The sequence below is a fragment of the Apus apus genome, chromosome 2 (assembly GCF_020740795.1).
Source record: "Apus apus isolate bApuApu2 chromosome 2, bApuApu2.pri.cur, whole genome shotgun sequence".
In the NCBI taxonomy this organism is placed as follows: Eukaryota; Metazoa; Chordata; class Aves; order Apodiformes; family Apodidae; genus Apus; species Apus apus.
The window spans coordinates 52,461,131-52,482,563 of record NC_067283.1 but is presented as its reverse complement, the minus strand read 5'-3'; the positions used below and the strand labels follow the sequence as shown (position 1 = coordinate 52,482,563).

General features: G+C 37.7%; 1 protein-coding gene across 3 annotated transcripts in view; it reads right to left on the bottom strand.

The window, feature by feature from the left end:
- POU6F2 (POU class 6 homeobox 2) overlaps positions 1–21,433 on the bottom strand; it is a 313,722-nt gene that overhangs the window by 290,590 nt on the left and 1,699 nt on the right. The gene's annotated exons all lie outside the window — the stretch shown is intronic.

Here is a 21,433-nt window from a genome sequence, read left to right as displayed (position 1 = left end):
GTGAACTTGAAGGCTTTTCTTTTGGGAATGAGTTCCCTACAGATGAGTATGACACTTCACAGTATTATTCATGATCAGGCAATATGTTTGGTAATTATGTCATATCAACATCTGAGGTTTTTCCATCTCATAGTAAGAGAGGTTTTACACATCAGAGCATTTCCTCTCTTACACTGCACTGAGTTTCTTGGACTTGGAGCAGAGGGATCTGTCTTGGGTTTTGTGATCATCTTTACAGCAACCGTGTTTTAAACTTAAATTATAAAATGTAGATTATAAACTTGAACTGAACCTTTTGACTGGATGGATTTTTGTTAAAGCTTGAAGATCTTTGGGAACCAACAAACAGGGTCAATACTGTAAAAAAAAATAATCAGTGAGAACTTGTAATCAGTCATTTGACAATTAAATATGGCTGCATTTACTTCACCTTGATCGTGTTCAATACCAGACTCAAAACACATCTGCCACTGAAAGCACATGGCATTTCATACTGTTTCACGTGAAAGATGACTACAAAGTCTACATGGACTCACATAGACACATACAGGTAGTTAATCAATGAGAAGGCTCTTCCACACAGAAATTAATTTCAACCTCAAAAATGAAACCCACCAATTTTCAGTTACAATTCAGCTGCTTCCTATCAGATGCAAGCTGGACCCTAATCTTTGCTTGCAGATACACAGTTTGAAACAACATGGCAAACTATAACAGCAGCACTGTAACAGCCAATTTGTTGTTGTTAACTTCCATTATGTCCTGAAGAGACAGACAGCAGAGACCTAGGCCAAAAAGTAGCACCAGGGAGAGCAGCACCAGGGACTATGAATGAAGGGAAGAGGAAGATGGCAAAGCATCTTGTTCCACACAGCAGAAATACCACCTGCTTCTGTGGGACCTGGGTCAGAGGCATGCTTCCATGTAGGGTCTCTCTTATACAGGCACAACTTTGACATGTATCTCATGGTGATGGTGGGACTACTGCTCAGAGCCTCAGCTGAAGACACCTTGGTTTTCCTAAGCATTTTCATCTCCAACTGCTCTGGCATATCACCAGCACCACATTAGGTCTTCTTGACACCTGCAGTTTCTAGATATATTTTGTGTGTGGCACTGGATAGTCAGAGGAGAGCAAGGAGGCTATATTTAAGTGATCAGGACCACCTACAAGCATTTCAGCACTTCCAAGGCCTTTCCCCCAGTAAGTTTTGCCTGGATAATATCTGGAGGTGTAAAGAATAACAGCTGTAGAAGTAAAAATTTTGACTGGAAGAATTTCAGCAAACAAACTATTGCCTACAGGAAAGCTGCTTAAGGTTGTTACTTTTTACCTTAGATTTTTTTTTTTTTTCAGTATGTTTGATACTTGTTATTACTACCGTATTACACACCTCAGCAAAACAAGCATCAGGAAAAGCAACACCTACAACTTCACACCATAAACTTGCTTAGAAGAACAGCAAAACACATTAGAACAGTTATTTTTGATAGCTGATAAAAAAATAACCAACAAGCTGACTCCAGATACCACTTATGCATACATACTAAAGAACTTCTTGCTGCAAAGAACTACACAACCAGAACTTAAGACGGACCAGTTCAGTTCCAGCCTATACAAAGGTGCATGGATTTTGGACATGGAGCACTTGGCAAGTTCTGAAAATAATGGTCAAAAGAAGGTCCAGACTAGAGGCCTCCATTCACTAATAATTTCTTTGCATTGTCCAGCATTAATCATTATTAAGTGATCGTATAGTATTATGAAGCAATACTTGAGCAGGAAAAAGCTCTTTACAAAGCTGAAACTTTTGCAAGATACTTTTTCCTTCCCAACTACTATTCAGTTTGCATAACAATTACAATTAATTGACAGTCTGTATATATTCAGTGAAAAATTCTAATGTAATGGTATTTTAAAACATTTTTAAGATTAAAACATATCTCCTCACATACCAGATGACTCAGGGGGAAAAAAAAAAAAAATCAATTTTTTTTTTTTTTCCCAATCACTTGTCTTCCTCCCATTCCGACGGAGGGAAGTTGGAGCATTTCCAACTCTCAACTTTGGTACATTACTTAGGACACTCTTTATCAAGCCAAAATTGCAGGTTTGGAAATTAATTTGTGAGAATTAACCTGCCAGCTGGAATTCAAATATAGGTTTTTTTGGCAATCTTGTGTTTATAACTGCTATATAATGAAAGGTACAGCTCATATCTCCTAACTTGAGAGTTACTTACAAGAGTTCAATAAGACCTTCCAGTGTAGCTCACAGTCCCTTGCTTTCCTTTATACAGCTTAGACAGAAAAAAGGTTTTAGAGTTACTGGCTCATACTTTGACGTGTAATTTTTTTAAATGCCTGGGTCACAGCAGATGAATTACATATGAGAAATTAAGCATCATAAGACATACAGACAACACATTTAAAAAGTCTAACCATAATTGTAGGTTGGAGGAGGAAACTTACTGACAATTACAAGATTCATAAAACATGCAAGTACTTCTGGAAAATTGAAAGTTCTTTAGAAGTTTCCCTAAATTATGTAGATGGAGGTGTGCCAAGCAATTCTTCCACTAAAATATATAATTATACAAAGTGCAACATCTCTCCAGTTACCAGAAACATGCTGCAGTTTTATGTTTGTCTCCAAATGTAAGAATTTAAAAATTAAGTCTCTCACTTATGAGATAGCTGTAATGATTTACATTTAGGAAATGTGTAATGATTTAAAATCTTCTCAAGTAACATTAACCCTACACTAATTCCTAAAAACTGGGATAAGTGCATATTCTTTTGTACAGCAACAATCTTTTTAACAGACAAAAATGACAAAACTGAGTGGAAAGAAAAAAAATACTAAAAGGTGTTTAAATCTGATCTTGAAAAGAAGTATCCTTCTCTTCAGAGGAACTGAATCAACACATTAATGTTCCATTATGTCATACTTAGGCAAGGATTGCAAGCATCCTAAACTCTGTGTGTCTGTCTGGAGGCTTATATACAGCCAGCATCTTATATGATTACTTCTTAGTTTGCATAGGCTGTATAACAGAAAGACAGTACAACAGATAAACAGAAGTAAACCTCTGGATCTTCTGTGGAAATAAATACATCACTTGTGCACTTTCCTATACAATACTTCTGCTCATCAGATGACATTTGGACAACTCAACATTGATCTGAAAGGTAAATTCAACTTGATAAGGACAATTATACACCTCTAGCCCTGGGAGCAGGAAGAGAAGACTACTGCATGAAGCCTACTGGTGGAGATTTCCACACTGACCTCATTTGCCAGTTTGGAGGTTGAGCTGTACTCCAGAAAAAGTCTGTCATACCCTGAACTTCAGAGGCATGAGGAGCATCACTGACTTCAGCAGGGCTTCTCCCATACAAGCAAGGCTCAAAAATATTGTAACTAGAACAACATTATTGAAACAGATCCATTTGAGCCTGGCAGTATATAATTTGAAGTTTGCTGCCATAGTAACTTTTAAGTATTAAAAGGTCTTAATGTATACATTCCAGGAAAATTTGTGTATTAATACTAAAATTTTATACAAACATTTAACAGCTCTATTAATTATTGTCAGAAATGGGATATTTAATTAGTAAGGATCTTGTCTTGAATGTTCTTGTTGCTCCTGAAGCAGCGAATGGTTACACTAAAACATAGATACTGTCACAAAGCAAAAGGGAGCAATAAAAATAAAGATTCATCCTTGAATGAGAGTTCTTTAGACCACTGAGAATGAATATACTTTCAGGTTTTGAATAAGAAATTTAACTTCATTCATGGTACACCAGGTATTTGTCAATATATAGCTTTTGGAAGGTAAACATTTCTCCATAATCTCTGTTCATCAAGATCAGCAGACTGAGAATTGTTCTGTCCACACCATAGACCTTGTGTACTCATAACCACCACAGATTCTCCAGGTGATACCAGTTAATGATTAAATCCCTGTTGGCTTCAGTAAAGCCAGGATTTTTATCCTTTTCCCACTGACTTTTGCAAACAAGCTTAACACAGTTTTATAGCTTGACAATACACAAAAGTTGCCCTGTGTTTTATTTCCATTATGGCATTTTTTATGCAGCAAGGAAGTATTTTCTGCTGCTGCTTCTCTGCAGTCAGTTCATACTCATTAAGAGCTTACACACTATTTCTTCCAAGGTAAAAACAGGAGAGCTTTGGAACATGGGAGGACTCACATAAACAAAACAGTCCCTTGTTAGCAAGGTAATTTTCTCAACTGCAGAGGCAGAACCCTGCTAAAGCAGTGATTAATTCTTTAACTTGAGACATTGAATCTTGCCACAAACTTCAATAGATTTTTTGATTAGGCCCTAATTAGTATTTACACTTGGTCTGACTGTGCCTACGATAAAGGTCTGTTAGCAAAATTGATAATGGCATGTTTAGCAACAGTATCAGCACCATGTCATGTAGACGGCCTGTGTTTTCAACAAGGTTCTGTAGTAAAGTCAAGAGGAGTAAATTTGCATGCTGTTTTGTATTGTAGCTCTGTCTCCTTTGGTCCAGGAGTGGAATGGTTGCTTTATCAGGTTTTGCTAGAAACCTGCAAATACAAATTGTGAACTATAGAAAGAAGGGATATGAAGTGAGCCCAGTACATCTCAACTCCACCTACTGATGCTGTTATCTATCCAAACTAGAGCTGAAATACTGAGAAAGCACCTGAGTGAAGACAATCTCCTAGACTGAAAAGAGCATTTGGTAGAAACCCAGAAGTCAGAAAAAGAATAGGTGTTTCTGAAGCCAAACACTACCCCATGTTTTTAAGCACACATTAATGTTTATGATCCATTCTCTAAATAAGAAACATGGTGAAAGGCAACACGCACAAGCACAGCTGCAGAGCTACTTACTTTCTCTCCCTTTTGGCCTATCAGAGGGCAATGGAAAACTCTCCCAGAGCACAGCTGATAACCCACCCAAGCTCCACACTGGCATGGGTGCACTCCTTTAAACTCCCCTGATAACACATTCTCTACTTCCAGACACACACTGCCATGTAAATCACTACTCTAACTACATATTTTTCAGTTTCATCTTATAGGTAGCTGAAGGGCTCAGAAGCAGGAGAACGTTGCATTTCTAAAACACTTTGGAATACAGAAGTACACTAAAGAAAGATTCTTTGAGAAAGATGTAGATCCACTGACATAATATTATTGAAGAATAAAACCCTTTGATGTAGAAGTCCTCTACAAGTAGAGAGCTAAAAGGCAGTTCATAGTGACTGCTAATTGTAGTAAACTTAACACAATTTCTGTTGAAAAGAAGCCTTGTTAGCAATACTGCAGTGCAAAGCTTGATGCAGCACAGCAAAGGACAGATTCTCAAAATAATTGAGTTTTTGCCTCACTGTGATTCTTTTTAGCCTAATAGGAACTTTTCAACTGGTAGAATGAGAGGTGAGGTATGAGAACACATCTGTAAGCCTCGGCTTTCTCATCTTCACTGCTTAAATGTCAAAACCTTAATCAGGCTGTTGGGAAAAAGAACCCAATATAAAAGACCATGAAACCCATACCCTTGTATGCACTGGCAGAATAATTATTTCTTTGTTCCTCCTTTTAAAAACAGCTTTCAAAGCTTTCTATTAAAGCTCTACGTTTTCATCTGTGGTAGATCTTTCCTCTTTGAAGAAAAGATTTCCACCTACCAAAAAATTCAGTCTTGAAACTAGTTTTGGTTTATTTTTCCCCAGCCTTTACACAATAATCCACGGGAACGTCAAGACACTACCAAAATAAAGAAAAATAAACCAAACTATTTTCCCAAACTTGAACTACATGCTGGAGAACAGGCTAAATCTTCATCATGGATCTCTGATCTGTATGTATTTCATAACTCTGTTTTAGAAAGCAAGTGGGAAAGAAATCTTTTAACAACATCGTCCAATTCCTGACCAACAACTTTTTGCAACACTGCGGCTGCTCACAGATTGCCTACACTCCACAGGCAATTAGCTTCCCACAGTGTAACACAGAAATTCAACTACCACGTTTTCTCCAGCCTTCCACGTGCAACTAGTACAGAGAATCTCACCTACAAAATTAAAACTCAGCAACTTTGCGATCATGCTTAATCTGATTGTACTGCCTTTTACCTTTGAAGAAAATAGCAAAGAACTTCAATTATTTTACCTTACATTTGAGGCCAATGAAACAGGCTTTATTGATCACTCATTACAGCTACAAACAAATACACCAAACGGAGCACTGCACATCAAAAAATCACTATGAAGTTTTGTAAAGACTGGCCAAATAAGTTTTGTCCTTAATTTCTTATGGTTGGTTGTTACTTCCTGAAACATTCTCTAGGTAAATGGATCCTTGCACGTACCTGAGTCTATTTCTGCACCATTTTAAGACCCAGGCCTCAGCATAGGGTCACTTATAACAAGATGAAGACTCTTGGCTAAAATTCAGCAGTATCCCTTCTGTTGCTTTTTTTCAGTTTTTAAACAAATCCAACATGAGATTCCAGATTAACATACAGTGTAAACCTGACCTTATTACACTCAACAAGATTTTTGCTGGTTATTTCACGCATACTCAGAGACAACCCACAATCCAACAATATTAGAGATAAAACTATAGAATGGTTTGGGTTGCAAGGGGCTTTTAAAGGTAATCTAGTGCAATCCTCCTGCAGGGAGGAGGGACATACTCAACTAGATCAGGTTGCTTAGAGCACCATCCAAGCTAAACTTGAACATTTCCAGGGATCTACCACCTTTCTGGGCAACCTGTTCCAATGTTCCACTAACCTCATTATAAAAAAAATTCTTCATAATATCTAGTCTAAACCTAACCTCTTCCACTTTAAAACCATTACCACTTGTCCTATCACCACAAGCCCTGCTAAAATATATCAACAGATACATAAACAGCACCTGTCACCACAGTAACAGTGATACTTACATGAACTGAGAGGCACCAAGAGCAGCAGGAGTCCAGAGCATCCTCAAGACACAGTATCAAGAGAGCTTATGTTTACTTGCCTGTAGATCCCACCAGCTGCACTGCCAGCAGCCAGAGTGCCTCCGTGGCTGGGCCCAGCATCACCTCACCAGCCTGGCACCAGCCACCCAACAGCACCACGAGGACCAGGACCGGAGACCACGTTCTGCCCCTCCTTAGGCACTCACGCATAGAGGACATTTATGCGCCTCCTCTGCACCCTCAGCCCACCTCCCTTCACCTCACGCAGACCTTCTCCCGCAGAAAAAAAGCTTAGCATCAAACCCAGACTCAACCTGAGTTTAAAAGGCCCAGAAGACACCACAAAACAAACCTTTACTCAGCTCCTTCAGCTCTTTTTCTTTTCACAGAGCAGGGCCATGGCTGGCCTCCAGCTCCTCATAGCTCCCTCCCAGGGAAACACCAGACCCCGGCTGCCCCGCATACAGCTCCGTTTAGCCCAGCAATGTGCCACAGCTCTGCTGGCTTCCAGCCCTGTCCCAGGGCACTCTGTCTCTAACCTGTGTCCCAGCATGGCCTCATACCTGCCCCTGCCTTGCCTCGTTGCCTGGGCCAGCCCCACACAGCTGAGTCAGGGCTAGCCCTGCTCCCCACGCCTCAGGGGCAGCAGCTCCCTCACGCCTTCTTCTGCACAGGTGCTGCTGATTTAAATAAATGGCCTTCTATAATTAAGACCCAGCCGATGTCCTCTGTGCCTTTGCTATCTTCTGTATAAATATAAAAGAATTATATGCATGTCACCAAGCTTGCTCGCCACCAAGAAGCTGTAGGGGAAATACTACAGTTAAAAACTCTGGGCCTGACGTTTTTACAGTGAAAGAATTCCAGAAGCTGACGTCACCACACAGATTTGCAAAACTGAAGTTATGGAGGAAAAAAACCCCACACAGCTTCACTAGAAAACATGCTGTATCTTCTGGACTCGTTCCCCACCATATTGCACGATACTATTGGAATTACACATCTTACATATGCCACCTTTGAGCTAAAGAACCAAATTTAGAGTGTCTCTGCCTGGCATTTGCGGCCCCTGATGCCAGCAGTGGCTGTCCCTGAGCAGAGAGGCACTGATGTGGGACTGCAGCATAGTCTAACGATTCAGTGACACCAGTACAATTCCCAGATGCCAGTGTGAGCTTGCATATGAAACACATTCTTATCAGATAATTTGTGAAGAAAAAAGCCAGGCTTAATAATGTATTATTTTAGTAAAATTATATCAAATAGTAGTAGTTCTTTTCTTTCTCTGGCCTTAAGAGGAGGCACTGACCAGAGGAAAGCCTGAAAGAGAGCCTAAAATACGTACTTTATCCTCCAAGCCTTCCTCATGCTCAAGACAGCTGCAGATGCAGAGTGACCAAGATGGCATTTACCAAGCAGAAGGATATTGACCAAAAAATAAAGTGTCTTTTAGAAAAGCAATTTCAAAAGAATCATTAAATCACATTGAGGTGAAAGTGGGGCCAGGAATAGGTACCACAGCCAGCAATGCCTCTGCTAACAGAATGGCTCAGGATGTAAGTAACTTTTGAGGACAGCTTCATAGATTTGTTCTTGATTTTGTAACCTTTATCTGAAATACTGTAGGCCCCAGTTTGCCACCAGACAATTCCTATGTCAATCTACCTTCAGTTACAGCATAAAAATGGAATTTAACAGATTAACATTAGCGGTGGTAACAACTAAAGTTTTGCAAAGTATCCATAAAGAACAGGAAGGTGATGGGATTGAGCCCTGGTTTTACACTTGCCTCGGTTGTTACTGCACCACTACCACGAGCATGCTTTGCTGATGCTTGGTAAGATGTGTCCCTGAGCTTGGATCTGAGCAGATGCTGAATGGATAACGGTGAAGGAAAAGGATTTAACACGGATGTAGTTTTATTATCCTCAGACTTCCTGTACACAACTGTTTCACACAACTCTCTGCCACAGCCTAATCCTGGCTACTAGTCCTAATCTTCAACTTTTCGGAGTCCTTATTACCATTAGTTCAATATATAAAACTACAACAAACCTATTAAAAAATAATTGACATATTCAGCCTTACCAAAACACCTTTTCTCTAGCTGCCATGCCTATGCTCCACCCTGCATCTCCTCCTTTCTTCTAATCCTGCCTTTTTCATACCTCCATGTTGGCTATTACTCCTTTCCCTTTGCATCTCACTCTGCCCCTCATAAATGGTTTGTACTAGCTACCTATTCACAGTTCTTCAGTATGATGGTTTGATCTTACTGAAACATACATTAGATTATAGTCTCAATTGTAAATAATGCTGAAGAAAAGCTAAATAAGTCTCAGAAAATTATCCCCTCCCATCAGAGAAAAATTGTCTTAGTTTAGGAATTAAAGTGGCTTCAGGCAGCTGAAAGTAGCAATTATATCTGTTCAAATGATAATCTAGTGTTGTTTCTCTGTAGTTACCTGAAGCTTTTACTTTGCAGTAAAGAAACTGTATTAGACACTTGAAGTGAAATAGCATTTGGCTTTGCAACGCCTTGCAATGCTTCCATTTTTAACACTGGAAATAACTAATTCTGGCTGTGGAGAGGTAAGAGCCAGGTATCACCTCTTATATGGGTTTCTTGTGTCTACTTTGTAGAAAGTGTCTACATATATACACAAAAATCTAGATGTCAGTCACTGTTCTAGCAAAACTATTGGATAAGTTGATGGATTTTGTCTGTTGCAAATAATAATGGCAAGATCTCTGAGAAATTTTCATTTTAAAAGAAAAGTCACCATTCATATGAAAAAAAGAGAAAAAAGTCCATATATTTCAGTTTGGTGTTTTGTAAGCGGAGGAGTTTGAGTGCTGACTCCAGACTTATGTTTCTTTAAAAATTCTTTTTTAAATCTTTAAAAATTACAAAAAAACCTAAAATCCCTGAACACTGAAAATCAAATATGACTTTTCTGGAATTTGTCCCAGAATATGTGTATAGCCATGTGTGTGTATATCTATCTATCTATCTATCTATCTATCTATCTATCTATCTATCTATCTATCTATCTATCTATCTATCTATCCATCCACACATATGTAGATAAACTTCCTGCCATTTCTAGGAATTATAAAATATTATTATCTATGTTGTCAAATACTATTTTTGAAACTTAAGTGGAAGTGTGAATGTATAGAGGTCACACTAAAGGAATCTAATTTGTGTGGCATATGTAGTTGTTTACATAATTGAAGGGTCTATTATTATACATATTTACAAGGAAAACAAATTAATACTGTACAAATGCTTCATTTGAATTACGTGGCTTAACAATACAATGTTTTTCATATTCTGCATGTGTAACTTTATTTTTTTAATAGGAAAACTGAGATAATTTGCCAGTGGGATTTGCCAGCAGAAATTTTCAAGCAGCAAGGGAACCTGCCCTACAGGTTTTCTGTTTCTGTCTTTATCCCTAGCCAGGTTCAGCCCTCTCTCCATTGCTCCTCTCATCTCAGCTTGCCCACAGATGGGGCAAGTCTTCTTCCCTACTGTCTCTCACAGTTCCAGCTTCTCTTGGGCACACTCTTCTCTGAAGCTCCTACTTTCCCTCTCACCACTCTCTAGTCCTGGTTGACTACTTGTGCACTTGTTTCAAACTATAACCATATCTTCCCTGGCTCTGGTCCTATCTTCATCTGAATTACACCTCTTCCTCTTCTGTCTTCCCCAGGGGGTGATCACTCTGTACACAGAAGGGTGAGTGTCCTTGGTGCCACCCCTGCCACTTCCCAAGACAGGCCAAGTCAGAAGCTAGACTTTCAAGGGCTGACAGACATAATCTGATATCCCTAAAAGAGGGAAGAAAATATGGGCTTAACTTGGAGGAAGAGAGATTCTTTTTGACAAAAGGAAAACTTTATAACAGTGTGCATTAAGGCAGGGATAGTTAAGCTCAATTAATAGCACAAGGATACGGTGGAATTGGTGCTGCTGGAATTATTCAGGAAGCACTTAAATATCTGTCAAATGTGACTCAGATAAGCTGATCCTGTCTATGTACAGATGACTTTCTGAGGTTCCTCTCACACCTTTAATTTCTGTGAAACTTTAGGGGATGGAGCTGTTTAGAGGTGCTGAGAAAACATGTGCCAACTACATTTCCCAAAGGTTTTTAACATTGAATAATAGAATTGTTTAGGTTGGAAAAGACCTTCAAGATCAAGTCTGACCATTAACCTAACTTTACCAAGCCCACTGCTAAACCATGTGCCTAAGCACACACTTATGTGGTTTGTCACAGAATACCAGAAGAGGTATCTCAGACGTAACGCTTCTACTCCTCACCAAATTCAGAGTTCTGCTCTTAAATATGGGGTGTCTTTAAAATGGGCTAAACTATCCCACATTTCCCTATCCTTCTTGGTAACCACTGAAGTATTCTAGCTGAAATTGTCTTCAAAAATATTCAGGAAGAGGTAGCCAACCAGGTGAAAACACTAGCAGCAGAAGCAGCAAAGGTCTTAAGATAGGCAATACTGGGCTGCTTCAATTATAGGAGGTTCTACAAGCCCTGCCAATATCTTTCCCTTGGGCTCTCACAAAATGGGAAGGCAAAGAGAGAAATATCTCACAGCCTTCACGGAATCCCTTAAGCCTCCCATGTGCCTGTTTAAAAGGGATTATGAAAACACCCAAGTAGGAAGGTTGTCAAAATTTCAAAGAAAATTCTTGGGTCAACCCCAGAAATTGATATTTTAATATTTTTTTCCATGTCTGACTAAATTTTAAGATGTTTCTCATTAGCATAACTGTCATTCTTTGTTTTGCTTCTTCTCTCTTTGTTTGCTCTTTTTATTCACCCTTTGACTTGGAGTTGAAGAATTCATCTGACATTATAAAATATAGAGAGAATTTAACTGACATTAATTCCTATGAATTTCATTTGTTTTCTTTTTCACTAATCCAGGTGTACTAACTGAATAATGCCCTGGAAACATAGATCTTTGTCAAATGTCACAGAGAGAACACTGCAGCCCATGGGGTTAAAAAAAAAGGACAAAAAAAAAAGAGAGATAAATATATTAAGCTTTTTCTTTTAACCATATTCATTTTGAAAACACTAATATGTGATTGATTGAGAAAGCAGCCTTTTATTTGATTTGTTTGTGTTGTCAGGTACTGAATACTAGGGCTCGACTGGTGCTCACTTCCCTCCTTTTCATTTTTTCCTTACTGCCAGCAAAGGTATGAATGGTGGCTGGTAAAACAGGATTAAGCCCCTTCACCTTGTCTGTTTTTCAATTCAGAATGGATGTTAATGAACACATATTTGTAGCTGAATAAAGCTTAGTCCTTTCTCCCTTCCCCCGGATTGATTTCTGCCTATTCTTTTTTTATTTCCATCTGAAAAAGAATGAAAATTCCAGTCCATCTATTTGGGCCTGATTCCCATTTACACTATGGCAGTGTACCATTCTGAAAATATAAGAGCTTTGAAGTACACATAAATAAATTACTTTTACACCCACTTTAGAGCTGGTTTGTACTACCAGATGGTATAAAGAGGTTCAGCATAAAGGAGAATCAGGCTACTATCTCCAGGGGCTGAATGTCTCAAAAAAGAATAATAACCAAACACAAGCATTAAAAAATGAAACAATAAGAGCTATTTTTAATCAGATTTCTCTTTTCAAGTGCCAATTTCAGTCTTGGTTTCTCCAGAATTAAGGGAAATTGCATGAGAATTTTTACAGTTTCCCTTGCAGGACTGATTGGAAAAAAAAAAGAAGAGAGATCAGTTTGGATACAGTATAATTAGTATCAGTCAGAACAGACCACACTGGGCTCAATTTTAGTGTCCTCTCGCTTTCTGAGCCTTCTTGCTGGTTAGCTTGGGAGTCACATCACACAGTTCATAATTAATCAAGCCTTGTAGACTACACTGGTAAATTTGCTCATGTAAGGGCTTCTGAATCTGATGGAACAAACTTAAAAGCTGCCAGTGATCATGTTTACCCTAATGTAACTGTTTGGCTCCACAGAGTTACTCGTGAAGAATCCTGGTAAACATCACATCAAAAGAGATCCCAAGAACACATCCTGAACGTACTAATTTTTAACATCTGTTTGAGGTTCAGTGTGCTTTTGATTTCTTAAGAGAAATATGAGGCTACTTTTTAGGGTGGGTTTTTTTGGTTTTTTGTTCATTTAGAGAGTAACTGAAATTCACCTACATATCCTAATATGTATCTGTTGTATCAGAAATAAATGACATCATGATACCAATTAGATAAAAAGAAAATATTCTCAATACACAAGCCAAATTAAAAGTACAGATCTTTGTGCAGTTCTTAATTCAATAAAATGCTATGATGTTTCATGGTCAGAAGGAAATACTCTTCCAGCAGCATGTGTTTCTACTGTGTCCTTCATGAGAGAGTCAAAGGGTGCTTTACAATCCAATCCAATGCTGGATATAACCTTTTAAATAAATAAACTATGGTTTAAGGATTTAGAAAGCACTAGATCACAGAATGTAATCTTTGAGATCTAATAACTGCGGTGATGGGTCTAGCATAAGGACATGAGCAGAATAGAACAAAGGTTTGCTGAATAACCACAGTGCCTCTTGGATTAAAATTCATGACAGAGTCACTCCAAATCCCTAGTTTGGGGGCAACCCTCAGCTTCTCCTCTTCCTAAGGATCAGCATGAACTTAAAAAACAAACAGAAGCCATTATATTCGAGGGAACAAACTTCAGGGTATTTTTTGTTTTGGTTTGGTTTTTTTTTCAGGTTTGTTTGTTTTTTGTTGTTTTTTTGTTTGTGGTTTTTTGTTTGGGTTTTTCTGTGGGGTTTTTTGTGGTTTTGTTTGGTTGGTTGGTTGGGTTTTGTTTGTGTTTGTTTTGTTTTTTGTTGTTGCTTTTGTTTGACTATTCAAAATCCAGGTCTTATTTTTCCAGACACCCACCAATCAGTCCATCGCTCACCCCTCCAAGATTTCAGATGCAGCCTCCAGGTTTATGGCTCCACGCAGCCTGCCCCCTACCCTGCCTGCCAGACTCTCCAGGATTAAATGAGTGGAGATGGAGAACTGGCTTTTCTTTTTTTTTGGTTTTCAGCTGTACATATCTGTATCCTGATGAGGCCAGGTTAGACCCAAGCCTTTCGTGTCACAGTCTAATGCACAATAAGGTGCTCACCTGGGTTTTCCCAATAAATCTATGGGTGTATTTCTGGACATACTTAAATGGTTAACTCTTCAAATTAGCAACAGGACTAAAATAAACAAACAAACAAAGAAAACTGTGTTAATAACCACTGCAAACCCTCACATGCTGTTTTAGAGCACTCCAGTTTGTCTTCTGTCAGGCTTGCACACAGACATTTTCTGTGAGATAAAGGAGAGAAGCTGGAGCAGATGGTGAATACTGCATCCAGACTTCTGAAAAAATCTTGTTTTTCTTTATTTCTGACTATGGGCACTACGACGCACAAACCACCACTTCTGCCTATTGTTCAACCAGCATCTTGTCAAATCTGGCGGCAAGATTAAGCTTACCCATTTCTGAATTCAGTATTTCAACCCTAAGGATATAAGAACCAAGCTGGAACATTCTGGTTTTTGGGGTTGTTTTTTTCCTCTTGATGGACAAAATTGTTTCAGCTCCAAGATCAGATTTCCTTGGCTATAATGATAAATCACAATGAATGACACTAAGTGAAATTAGTTTGATGTTCTCTGCTTTATTCTTCCACATTGGAAGCTACTTTTACATTTGCCACAATTTTTAACCTTTCCTCTAAATGACTGGGAACTTCCTGTTTGCAGGTATTATTTCTGCTTTGTATAATCCGTTTTAAGAATTTGAAGCACATTTTGTATAAAGAAAGGAATGAGCACAATGGAAGGAAGGTTAGACTTACTGCCAGGAATCCTAAGACACCTTTTTGTTTCCTAGAGCAGCACAATTCTCCTTTATTCTAGATTATTTTGTTTCAGTTTAAACAGAACAGCCTTCATGGGAAACCTATACATTTTTCCCTCATCAACAATCTCTGATCAGGAAAATAGAATGAAAAATTTCCCCTCACATGCTTCTGGACCTAACCGTGCCTTAAAAGAAGGATAAAAACACTCAGGCCTCGCTGGATGAGTCCTGCCTAACAGAGCCAGTGGGAAGTCAAGAACTCTAGAAGCACGTGGCAGCATCTGCTTCCAGTATCAACAGCTATAGCCAGTAGGACGGCATCTCAAAACTGCCAAACTTATACATTATCAAAGTTTTTTGCATCGTTAGCCTTTTTCTTTTTTTCTAAATCTGGATTGGGTAACAATCTGGCACAGTTCTCTATTGTTATAAATAAAAAAAATAATAATCATGGCCTTTAATGAGTTGTACTGTGAATAAATGGAAGCTGTTGTTAGTTTGCCGTTGATGTGAGACAAAGTGATTTTAAATCATAAGCTTGAAATAAGGATATTAAATGTTTTAGTCATTAATATTTTTGCATCAATCTTAGTTTGCTTCAGTCTTACTCAATGCTGCCAAGTTATTTATTTATTAAAAACAAACAAACAAACAAAAGCAACAACAAAAAAACACCAAAGGTGACTTCAAGCAATGAGCTAAAGCCTCCAGCTTCAAAAGAAAAAACAAACCAACCCAAAACAGAGGTTTTGTTCTGGTAAAAGTTTTCCATATTTCGTTGCATGTGAAACATGAGCAAAGCTCAAGTAAAAGGTGAGTTAGAATTTCACAGGTTGCCTGTGTAGGTGGAAAAGCAGTTGGAGATGTAAACAGTTTAGAGAAAAGGGCAACATTTTAATAAACAATTATTTCTTAAAATATGTCTAACAGCAGCTGTTGTGTAATAGTATTAACATGACTTTCACTAATCTGCTCATAAAAACCTCACACTCTTACTTGCTATTGCTTGAAACTCTTGTTTTCATAGCAGGGAGTGACTAAAAAGAACTTTTTTCTTTAATTGTTGCCCTTACAATATTTTCTTTATGGAAGTGCCATTACACAGCCGGACTGTGTCTTCAAAACGCGTGAGTCTGAGATCCTTGAAACAAAACTTGTAAAATAAAAATTACTCGATGGAATCAGTGACTGAAGCAGCATGAAGTTCCTTTCTAACTTTTTTTTTCTTTTGCTTATGGATATGTTTCTCTTTACAGAGCCCTTCCCCTCCTGTGGGCTCAGACCACCATTCCAGAAAGAGTTACCTATAGGAACAGATGTTATTTAGCAAGTAGTTTAGGTAATACTCGGTGGAAATAGCACAGGACCAAAAATTACTCTTGCAAGTAAGATTTTGCAGCACTGCTTATCAAATTATATACCACAGTAAGGTGGTACAGGAAAGACCATCAAGACAAGACCCATCTGTTTTCACAAGAACAGCTATCAGTGTCCTACCCTGTAAATCCTCATTCACATGAGCCAAGGGCATAGGACAGCTGTGCAGCTACACCAGAGAGCAAGATCTGTTTCTGAGGCTCTCATCTCTGAAACACATTTCCTCAACTTCAAGTACATGCACCAGTGCTAATGACATCAAATGCTATTACTCACGTGAGTAAAAGGAAGTCTATGCATGTAAGTTGGTTGGACCTAGCTTTTCTGTATTATACTATGGCATATACAAATTGTACCACTCTTAGGCAGAAAAAACAAGCTTATTTTTACTACAAAATTTATTCTAAACGTCTTAAGAAAATATATTTTATATGTCATTCACCATGTAAGGATGGCTTGGAATAAAGATTTTTGGGGTGTGCACGTTGTAGCCATCCCCTCCCTCCCCCTGCCTTTTTTTTAACTTTCTCCCACCACTTTTAATAATGGTAGAAATTTTGAACAGTCTCTTGATCTTCAAATTTTTCTTTTGATCTAGCAGTTAGATATAGCTCTTCTATGGAACAGCACTACCAGTCAACAGAGAATCAGCAGCAAATATCAACAGCTAATCTTTCTCTTTTGAAGAAATAGTCCTACATATCACAGAGGTTTCAAAGCCAGTGATAAAACAAAAACCCTGAAGCTAAAGTCCATTTACCTGTAGCCCTGACATCCTCAAAGTAGTGTTCAAGAGCCTTGAGTGCCTATCTTTATAATTAGAACTGACTTTTAGGATTAAAGAGTTTGCATGGCAATTATTTAACTAGCATTTAAACCAGTCTTTGCTATATTTATTAGCAATGACAGTTACTCAATAGGCAAGTTGGACCAGATCCTGCAAAGCGTTATTTATGTGAGGAGTCCCATTGAGTTAAGCATTGCACTATGCTCCTGGAGATTTAGCAGCTGCAGACTTCTTATATGGGCTTAAGTGATTTGCTGACCAACTTTTAAGCATACTTTTAAGTCTTGTTAAGTTTCATGAGATAAACATGCATATATTCAGAACTGACTGATCCGAGGTTCTTCCTGCCATTTTTACAGCTTCAGAATAAGAACCACCATTACAAGCAAAAGTCACTGATAGATGTAAATCACAGGAAAAAAAAAAAAAAGAAAAAAAAAAAGAGAATAATTTGCCGTGTCCTCATCTAATGTTGAAAATTATATATACAATTTGTCTTCAATTGTCCTTTCATTTTCTTCCATTTGAATTGCAGTCCAGATCAGACAATAAAATAAAAATTTTGTTACAGCTACAGGTCAAGCAAGATAAGAGGCTCAGCAGCCACTTCTATGTACTGTACATACAAAAGTGGCCAAGATTGGTATTTAGTTTATCAGTCTAGAATCTAGGAAACACAGCAGAGGTACTTGAATGTAAATGCATTGCCAAAAGATAAAAATCTACATCATTGGACGAGTGTCGCTTGCCCACCAATTTAAAGGTCATCTGACATACTTTATTCTTCTTGTACAATTAGAATAATACATAGACTGTAAATCACAGCTTTTTTAAGATTTGACCTCTTGATTGGCCTGACCCACAATCTAACACCTGAGACAGCACAGTAGCATAGAACAGAAAAGATTAAAGAAATTAAGTTAGAAGAAATCACTGAAGAAGTTTTTAGAGGGCTGATTTTAATTTAAACCTGATTTTGGTGTGAAAACAAGAAAAAAATCTTTTTGAATATGAATGAAAGTGATAAAAATCCATCTTTTCTGCTGTAAAAACAAAAGTCAATAGAAAAATGCATTCTTTTGTTGGAATCCAGGCCTAGGACCAAAGAATTTACATATATTAAATTAACAAGATCCAAACTCCTCTAGAACAAATATTTATATTGTAAAATATTACAGCCACATTCCTGCATCTCCTTACAATAATAATTCTTAAGGACACAGTATACTAGAGAGCGCATAAAACAGTGGTTTTCTGTGGAGATGGAATGCTTCATTATCAGAGTACCAGCTTGTTCATAAATATTAAAAAATGTGTTTTTGAAGTTTTTCAAACATGATTCTTATTGTTTACATTGTCTCTCTACTGCTGAACAAAACAGTCAGTGTCTACCTGTCTGTAAGTCTTTCACAGTCTCAAGATGCAGAAAACAACTGCTCGTGACTGTAAAGGACAACAATGTCTGTGCTGGACATACACTAAGCAGACAAGGGGACAAGTAGTCTGACCTTACTTATGCAAGTAGTCATGCTTACAGGGATGGGTCTAATTCTTGCTAGAGAATGGGATTTGTCCCATACAGTACAAAAAAGGGCACAATTCCTCGCTGTATTACAAAAGTGGGTCTTAAATTTGTGTGTAAGATGGTTCTTTTCTGTTTGTATATGTTAATAGACACTTCTGTATTTTATATTAGAGTTGGAAATGGGGATTCCAAGAGAAAAAGGTCTTCCCTGCTTCTACAAGAAGTAACACTTAGAGATTGCTTAAGCCAAACTAACATTATAGATCCAATCTACATTTGGTAAAAAATAAACTGGATATGCATTGATCTGCAATACAAAACAACTAAGAACAGATCAAACTTCTGAAAAGTGACCCATGAGTTATGGAAATTAATGGCTTCTCTGAAACATTCCTGTTCTATTGTTATTAATCTGAGTGGGGGGAACAAAACAAATTTTAAAAGCAACAAACTAAACCACAGAACGGGAAGACCCACCTTGGCTACAGCAATGCAGAAGTCTCATAAATTTGGCTTCAGAACTGAGCTCTCTATGGGAAAAGAGCTCACGTTTACGCTTGCATAAATAGTTTTTACTAGATTATGAGAAGACATGGAGAATATAATTGAAATATAGAAAATAAACATGCATAACATGTTAAAAGCAAACACAAACATAGCAATAATAACTGCAAACGCCTGCTTATTTAAATCTGAATGTTACCTAATTTACTTGCTCTCAGTTTACAGAGATCTAATTAAAGCTGCCCCCCTCCCCTTCCCATTCTACTTTATATGAAAGAACCAGTGAACACAGAAATGTGCAGCCAGCTCGGGCCCTCAGGCCGGTGGATCAAGATGGCAGGCTGGCCTGGGCTCCCCCGGGGATAGCAGAACCAGAAGGGTGATTGGACACAGTGACCTGTCTGCATGAGATGAGACAAAAACAGGAGGGCTGTAATGCTGATGAACTAACCTGTCACTCACAAGCTCAGGTCTGAGGGAAAAAAAAAAAAAAGAAAAAAAAAAAAAAACGGGGAAAAAAAAAAAAGAAGACAAAACAAACAGGAAAAGAAAAGATGGGGGGAAAAGAAAAAGCGAATGGTACAGTACAGAATTTAGAAAGCATATAAGGTAAAGAAAATACAGCATAATAGGAGTAATTAAAATGCTGCATTTAATGATTGGTCATTTAGAAAGGCTCAGGATATATAATAAATACAGCATGAAAATCTAGCTAATAGTTTCTTCAAGAGCAAAACACATTTGAAGAAATAATGGGTATTACAGTTCAGTCTGCAAGGGAGGATGCAACAGACTATTGCTGTCAGGGATCGGGGTTTCATTCCAAACACTCCAGTTATGAATCAAAATCACAATGAGCAATGAGCTTCTAGATTTTGACACACTAGGTAAGGAGGTTGTTCTTCAGAGTACTTGGCTGTTTAATTGCTTGCTTGGGGGAGGAAAAATCCAGAGGGAAGGTATACAAGCAATTCCACACCTTGGAGCAAGTACACCCAGGTGCTAGGTAATGGTCAGGATTGTAGCATGCTGCCTACCATTGCCATCACCAGTGGGAGCCACTGTGGACCCTGATGAGACAAATGAAATCAAGAATAGTTTTTAAAAAGTGGAAAACGCATTTAATGAGGTACAAGTACTTGGTGTTGAAAATGCCTTTAAATCAGCATGCTCCTGCTATTACTTTCGTGTCATACACAGACTAGTGCTTGAACTACAATAACTGCTAATATTTCTGATCTCCATTGGAGCAGGGATATACGTGTATAGTTTGGATTTTTAATTAGGCAAGTTCACACTCCATTAGCAGCAAACAAGACTGAATTTAAAGCTACATCTGCAGGATTAGTCAAGACAAAATTTACTTCTCACAGTTGGAGAAAAAAATAATTCTGAAAGATTAAAAGCCAAATGATAAACATTTATTTAAAGTTTTTGCTTTTAGAGGTTTGAAAGTTAAGAAGGACTCTTAAGAACTTTTTGTAAAACAATCAGAAAATAAATGTCTCTTCTAAAAATATACATATACTGAAGATGCACTTATTCATGATTTATCAATAATAAAAATAGACATAGTGTGGAAATATTTTATGGCACAGGGCTTGTTATGTGAGCTATTTTCTCTTGTCAGCTGAGTATTAGAGTCCACAGAGAAAGCCTATTTCTATTTTCAGCAATGTATGGTAATTACACTGATTGCTGTGTGCTTCCAAGTTTTAAGTAAATCATTGATTGTACAATTAGAAAATAGACTAATTTTTATCTGAAAAAAAATAAGCATTTTGTTCTATCTTCACATGTAGCTAATAACAACCAAACACTGGACAATTAATCAAAACAAAAATATTTTGTGGATTTATGAAAACGTTTGGATGTGCACAATTACATGTATGATATGTAAATATGCACATACACACATCTTAAAAATATTTGAAACATCTGACTATTTTGAAACATTTCAAATATTACGTTGCACAAGAATAATATCCAGAAATTCTGACATAAAAAAATCAACCCAAGGAAGTTAGCCACCTAAGATAGTGAAATGTATTTTTCTTTGAAGTGCATGTCCCTGTTATTGATTTTTAGGAAATGAAATACACTAACACACAATATAAACATTTTTCCAGACATTCACTGAACTTTTTTTTAATTGATGAAATATGGAATGTTACACACAGAAAAAAACATGCTCATAGCCTTTAAAGCCTCAAAACCACTTTTGGAGAGCTAGCAAGCTTAAAACATAAAATAGCTAGCTTACACTTTCTTGCATGCCAAAGCAAAAGTTACAGTAAAGAGATATTACAAGCTTTGAGATTTATCAAGGTTTCAG